Source organism: Anser brachyrhynchus (assembly GCF_964034855.1).
Source record: "Anser brachyrhynchus genome assembly, chromosome: 17".
Classification (NCBI taxonomy): domain Eukaryota; kingdom Metazoa; phylum Chordata; class Aves; order Anseriformes; family Anatidae; genus Anser; species Anser brachyrhynchus.
The window spans coordinates 9,553,550-9,560,900 of record NC_137710.1 but is presented as its reverse complement, the minus strand read 5'-3'; the positions used below and the strand labels follow the sequence as shown (position 1 = coordinate 9,560,900).

Below are 7,351 nucleotides of genomic sequence, written 5' to 3'. Positions count from 1 at the left end.
TGTGAGCGGTGGGTAACTGGATGCTAGCAGGTAGCACCTTGCCACGCCACAGCTGGTCACCATAGCATCGTGGTGGCTCAACGAGTGGTAGGGAGGCAGCCTTGTCTCCAGGAGCACTTTGCTTTCTGATGGATTGACTGGCTCCTTGCGTACCAGCAGAAGGTATCTATTTCTCCTGGGGTGTCTTTCTGGGCACTCATTCTTTAAATTGCACAGAGTGTAGCAGTTACAACTATGTAACTGTTCCCTGAGCAGTGGCTATTGTGTGGTATTTATTTATTTATTTATTTATTTTGGTAGAGGAAATGCTTAGCTATGGCCTAGCCTGAAAAAGCTTCTTTCTTCTATAGTTACTGTATATGCACACCTACTAAAGCCACTCTTCCATTGCTTTTTTTTTTTCCTACTGCTTTTTTTTCCATCCCTTTCAATGAGACTTAGAGGATGTTCACATGAAACATGTTCCTAAACGAACCTGTGTGTCTTTGACTCTTGCAAAGGGTATTTCTGTTTAGCAGAGTGTGGCAACTATCATGTAATTACGTGGCTCCAAGGATAGATTCAGGGAACTGATAATCTAAGAGATGTTTATACAGTGCTCTGTCATCTTTGAAATTCATGTCTTTCCACTACCACCTCAGCAACAATCCTCACATGCAAACTGGTTAAATGCCTTTTAGCAAGGAGTCAGCAGGGAGTGAGGTAGGCATTCCCCTAATGAGCACATTGTGTGTGAGCAACCCCAAACGCCTGATGCCCTAGTGTCTGCCACACTAGTCATGGCCTAGAGGGATCCTGGCAATTCGAGAGACAGGTCTTTTCAGAAATACTGTGGCTCTCAAAAGTGCATGGATATTTGTTTTTTATTTTGGAAACCTTGTAGTGCATGGGAGTTTCCTGAGTTATTGACTTCACAAATTTATATTTTCATATGATGCTCAGATGACCAGCAAAACCAAACTAGCCATATTAATACAGTTTTGTTATTCTTTGTGTAGAAGTCATTTTCAAAATAGCATACATAAAAGCTTCATTACTATTGTAAATTTAAGCATCACAAAAATTCCAACTACAAATATTTTGGTTTATTGTTTGTTTCTGTAGACAAAACAGCACAGTGTTTACCTTGGATCATCACAAAAGTGTTGTTCTGGTTGGAATGTTTTTATGGAAGTCGGCTTTTAATGTAAGGCTGGTGCTTCGTGATACTGTCTTTTGTTTGCTATATTCACTGAAGCAGTCAGAGAACTCTAACAGATGAGTAAAATGGGATTTTCCTTTACAGAAACTCTGTTCATGCCCATCATCAAAAAGCAGTATCATTATTCCTATTTTTAATTAACAACTAAATGAATTTACCAGCATACAGCCTTTGAGTCTGCAGCTCTCCAGAGAACCCTAAGGGCCTTTTTGAAATACAGGTACCACACTTGTTACTGTGTGGGGCTGCAACACAGGAGCTGGTTTTAATGAGATTGCATATTTTCATTCCCAGTTTAAACACTTCGTTCTTATGACCCTTTATGTCATTAGACGTTGGGAGAGTCAGGACTACAGGAAGGAAAAATAAGAGGCAAACTCTTTCCTTTCTACACTGGTAACTAAGCCCAATGTACTCTACTATGGGTTTTGCATAAAACTGACACCATGACAGATCAGAGGAGGCAACAGATAGGGGTAAGTAGTAGATGTAACACAAATGGGTACTGATGGCCTAGAACGCCAAGCGTAGTATGGACGTATTGGGCTGCATCAGGTTGTTCCAGTCCCAGTCTGGATCAGGGGCATGGTATTCAGCTGCTTTGGCCAGATCATCAAATGGGAAAGCAAATAGGAGCCCGGTCAATTAGTCTCACTCCTGGCAGTGTCAGGTAACTTTCATCCCTGATAAGCCTTCCAAAATCTGTTGCAATTTTTTTCCTCCCCCACTCCCCACAGCCTTTATTGCTTAAAGAAAATTACTGCTTTCTGGGCAGTGTGTCATCTTGCAGAGATTTCTGGCCGTGTTGGAAGACAAAAGATACAGCTACATCTAGCAACCAGCGCTGTGTAGTCTACACTTTATGCTACTGTTAGTGTTCTCCTCAAGTCCTGTGTGAACTTTTGTTCCAGAGGGCCAATATACTACAGGCACAACTTCTTTCCTTCTCCTGTGAAGCACCTCTGGATCAGATGCCTGACGGAGCTGAGTGGAGCTGTCAGGCACCCTCTAGGACTCTGTGCAGCTCTGACTACTCCAGAATTAATGGGCCGAGGTCTCTGAATGTTAAGACCATTCTTAGCGGCTGTTCAGTCTCACCTTTAACCCTTCTCTACTGCAATATACAGAGCAGGCATAGGGAAAAGAATAATGCCTGTATCTTTTTCCCTCCTTGCCACCCACTCTGCCAGGCTTATAGTATTCAAGGTAGCTTCCTCCAGTGGTAGAGGATTGATGGCCTCTGGCACAGAAACTGGAGTGAGGAAACTCCAAACCTCTGTGCTGGGAGCACCATACTCCTTGAGCTATGAAAGACCTTATGCCTTGCAGGAAAGAGCAACATTACTGAAACATCAGTGCTTGTAAGTGTGGATTTCTAATTTATTCTGTGACTGACTTCTGCTTAAGGGGCTGGACTCCTGAAAGGCTGACTGTCATGCAGAATGTCTGTGAGGCTGAGTGGAACTCTTTAACAGGATGAAATGTCACTGCAGCAAGCCTCTTTGGTGCGGATTCCTATAATGCTTGTAGCTTTCTGCTTGGCTGGGGGTGGGGAATCTCTTGCCTGAGAACTGACACTCTGCAAGTTAGTGCTTGCTGCCTGCTCACTTTCTGCATGCTGATGTGAAAGAGAAGCAACCCAGCAAGCTGATGCAAAGTCAGAGAAATGTAGTTTGGAGAAGAGGGCAGGTGCTTGGGAGAATCAGCGCAGTCTTCCCTCTGTTCTGCTACTTGTCCTGGTCACTTGTTGCCACATTTACACACAGGATATCAAAGTGGGTAAGAGCTTGGCCTAGTGCTGGGTCCTTCAGGTAAAATCTGAAGTTAGAAGCGTTGTCTTTGCTAGCCAAATTTCACTACTTCTGTTTAACGCTGTGCTGCATCCACTCTCCAACAAGCTTCTGCAAAGTTACCTTCTTGTATGGATGCAAGAGTTCCGCAAAGTTGTTTATGCAGGTAACTGAAATGATGTGAGTGCACAGAGCTGACAAAATGAGAAGCCCCACTTGATGAGCTGCACTATTCTGGGAAGGTCAGCTAAATGGCCTGCGTCTGTTTGCCTGTCTGTAACACTGGATAATGTGAAGAACCTGCTATTGAAAGTGCTCTGTGATCCCTGGACTGCAAGTGCCGAGCCTTGGTGCTTCATCAGAAGAACTGTCAGGCTCCTAGAATTGCTCCTGTTTGTAAGGTCTGCTGAGACCCTGGTGGGGAAGGATTTAATCTTCTCCATTACAGCTGGGAAAACAGAGGAAAACAGGTTTGAGTCAGTGATAGACTCCCAAGTACCCAGCTTTAGCCCAAGAGCTGCTGTTGCCCACCATGGAGAGATCTCAAAAGTGAAGAGCTGAAGCAGTACACTGACGCCCTCTCTACAAGCTAAGCAAAAGGCTGAGGGCTCCATTCAGTGGGGCCCCAACCAGTGAGCTGTCAGCAGGTCATGGCAGTAGACTCCCTGCTTCTGTAGGGGATGAGAGTATAACTGCAGGGAATGAACAAGTAAGTGCTGCTTCTTGCTTGAAGTCTTGCCTGTAGAAAAGGAGCTCCAGCAAAGGCTATCGCTCTCCCATTTGCACCCTCTTGGTCTCTCTCTCTCATTCTCCCATCTCCCTTTCTGGCCATTTGTGCTGCCTGCCAGTTTGTTTGTTGGCTGAGTGCCTGCTGAATTATTTACTAGCCTGGCTGAATTAAGCAGCAGCAAAAACAGACGAGTGAATCCCACCTGAGACTCTTCCAGGGAGGAGGAGGGTGGAGAAGTAGTGTTTGTGTGTGCGTGGTTGTGGGGGGTTGATATATCGTGCTTAATTAAATGCACTAGTCCCTTCCAGGCAAAACCTTGTGGGAAGGGAAACTCCTTTCTTGCCCTGCGAATGCACTGAAGAAAGCTGAGCGCACGGCTGACACCTGCCCAGGTGGCAGCACGCCCCATCTCCAAGCTAAGAGAGGGTCTTACCACTGGGAGTTATCTTCAGGTCAGCACGCTGGGAGTACGCCACATCAGGTGCTCAACACACCATTGTTTGTGATGGTGGTTGTGCTGGGTAGGGTTAATTAGGTTAATGAGTGCATTGTTCATTATTAGAGGCTGAATCAGCCAATTACACTAATTATTGTGTCTCCCAAAGTGCAACAGCTAGTGAGGATGTTTAAAAGTACAGGGGTTCTCCTACCACCCAGTAGATCGGAGCTGAGTATCTATCTGGGCAGCAGAGGACCTCTGTAAATTGTGGTGCACCTGGTGTTTGAGGTACAGTAACATCTCCTTGTTGAAAAGAAAGCTCAAGCTTAGCACACAGTCTTTACTTAGCTCACGCAGGTCCTATCTACTCTGCATTTTCCAGCTGTAAAATCTTACAGATGGGTGAACTAAGACAGATCATTCTGTGATACATCTGGTTTGCTACACATGCCGCAATCTGGTTTGCTTTCCTTGTGCAATTCCTCCCTACCTTGTGGTTGTCACAGTCTTGTGACTCTGGAATGTGCCTTCATCGCAGTCCTTCAGACTAGCAATTGGTTCAACTGCCAAACGTCTTCCTAAGACTCTGTCCTCCTTCCAATTGTGTTTTGTTAGCAAGTGCTCTGTCTGTTCTGAAAAGTGTCTGTGTTTCCACAGGTCACTATGTGCCAAGGTACAGAAGCAGATTCTGATTTGTAGATGTCAGCTGGGGCTGCTCTGTAGGTTGCATCCCTTTGTCAGGTAGTTATTCTTGTCGTGCCACTGTAACCATGCAATCCTGGCTCTTTGAGTAGGTAGATCTCCCAGTAAAAAGTAACCTAAGGAAGCCTTTGTCACCTGAAACTAGCCTTTGAACATTGTTTCTGGATTTTTAACAGTTGCAAACTATAAAGCAGTAAAGGATTTTAGAAAAGTTATCTTCCTGCTTCCATGGGCTCATGTGCAGTGCTCACTGAGATGGCTGCTGGCTTCAGGGAGAGCAGAACTGAGGCAGATAACTGGGGAATGCCACAGTGAGCTCTAGTTTGTCTTCAGTGCTGATCTGAAAGGTGCCTGTTCAAAGACTTTTTCCCGTTACTCCTTAGGTCTAGCCATACTCGTGCAGTATAGCTATAGACTCGGGGCAAATTCAGACTACAGAGTTTGTGACGGCTGGGGCCTGGCACAGAAAATGATGCACCTTCTAAATCTGTATTTTCTCTCATACTGTCTTTTCCCTGAAAGAATTTTCATCTTACCCAACGTATCAGGGAACACCATCCTTTTAGTAAGGTATGTGTGAACCTGGGAGTGCTGTAGTTGCACACATACAGTACAGAAATCTGTGTTTTTAGGCCAGCTGATTGAGAGCTGGTCACTGTCAGTTCTTCCCTATGCATTTGGAGACACATGCTGATTATGGTAGGAGAGACTTAACCCCCTCAGTCAGCCTGCTTGCACTAACATCTCCCAGACTTCTGACTTGCGGCATCTTTTCCCTTCTGGAGCATGGCATGTCAGAAGAGGCAACTGTTGCAGGCTGGTCCTTATTATCCGTAGTACCCATTTACCATGTGAGATAGAAAACTACCTCTGGAAGCTGGTTAAAGAGGGAGCTGAAAACAGCAAGACATGAGAAGAGCACTGTGAGATCAAAAGTACATGCCTCATGAATTTATCATGAACTAACTCTGTGGGACTCTTGCTACATAAATCAACTGATAACACACCATGTAAAACATCATATACAGCAATTCACCGTTTCCTTCCCATTTCTATTTCTATATTCCCATTTCTGAAATTCACTGTACAATTGGTGTGAACGTGCTCACACACTGCTCTGTTGCAGCTGTATGTATGTGGCACATCAAGGTAATGGATTTTTCTTGAATAACCTATGCAAGTACTGTCATGTTTTGCATCAACAGTAAGTGATTTCATATTGCATAAAGCAAGGAGTTTAAAAGAGTTGATGACCCCTTCTGGCTTTATTCCATATGGGGGTCATGTGTCTGGGTTACTGCCCAACCTTTTCCAATAAGTTAATTCCCCTTCTTAGAATTGTAATGGCTGCATTGAGCTGTGCTCCCCTCTGTAATGATTACTTAAAGAGAAGATAAAGTGCTTTTTCACCAGACTTCAGAATTCCTCGTCATGCCTTGCCAGGATTTTGTGCAAGTGCTTTGCTTTCCGCTGCTGTGAAAAGAGGCATCAGGTGTGTGAATGCTGCTGACATGAGCACACGTGTGACATCCCAGGGCTATGCAGGAACACTCAAGTCAACCAGTTTTATACAGTCTTCATGTGTTCAACTAATTTCATGTGTTTCTGTAATAAGAAAACTTGATTGTCATGGATCATGATCTGGATAGATTTAAGCAAAGCACGTCATAAGGAATATTATTTTCTTAGGCAGAGGAAAGAGGAATTAGCACATGGCTTGTATGGCAGAAGAGGGCCTAGTGTCAGGAGACTGCACAGAAAGGAAAAGTCATAAAGGGTGGAATTCTATCAACACAAGGTTGATGTATTTATGAACTTTAGTTCAACTGCTTATGTACAGATCACTGAACAACATTAGGATTCCCCAGAAGCATCTGTATAAACAAATGTGTCAGAGGAGCCAAGGGTCCTCTTCCTTTGGCTTTGGACCCGTTGAACAGTACTTCCGTGCACTAGTTTCTGCCAGAAGAAATGACCCTTTCTGGTGTTACCATCCCCTGCTGTGTTTCGTGGAGACTTAGGGCTCCTTACTCACTGACTGCAGTGGGGAGACTTGTATAAAAGTAAATGCTTCAGGGATGCATGTCAGCAAAACTTGGTCTCCCTGATCACTGAAGTTAGTCCGTCAAAGAAAGGATTGTAAGTCTGGATCTGCCCTCCTCAAGCTAGGACAGAGTTTCCCCCTACATCTCTTCCTGTCTGCTTGTCTGAGCTTGGAAGGAGAAAGGGACAGTCGTACCTAGGGTGTCAAAGGAGAGAGTGTTCCTGGCTGGTGCCAATACCAGTGTCCAGGAGAGACGCTCTTTATATGGCATCTGTAACCAAGCAGGTAGCTGTATGTGAGCATCAGGGTCATTCTGCCTCGCACTCATAATGCTCTGTACAGCTGCTGCTGCTGTACAATGGCAACGTAAAGGTCATTTACCTTCTTGGCAGACTTGTCAGGGAGATGATGGAAGAGATGCACCTAGGGGAGCAGAAACAGCTGA

The 7,351-nt window shown here is 44.8% G+C and overlaps 1 long non-coding RNA gene across 1 annotated transcript; it reads right to left on the bottom strand.

Annotated features, from left to right (window-relative positions):
- Positions 1-269: 269 nt before the first annotated feature.
- LOC308179551 lies at positions 270-3,613 on the bottom strand. Its single transcript, XR_013940420.1, has 2 exons — positions 3,523-3,613; positions 270-3,439 (listed from the first exon to the last, which is right to left on the bottom strand). It is a non-coding gene; the product is annotated as an uncharacterized lncRNA (long non-coding RNA).
- Between the last annotated feature and the right edge of the window lie 3,738 nt (positions 3,614-7,351).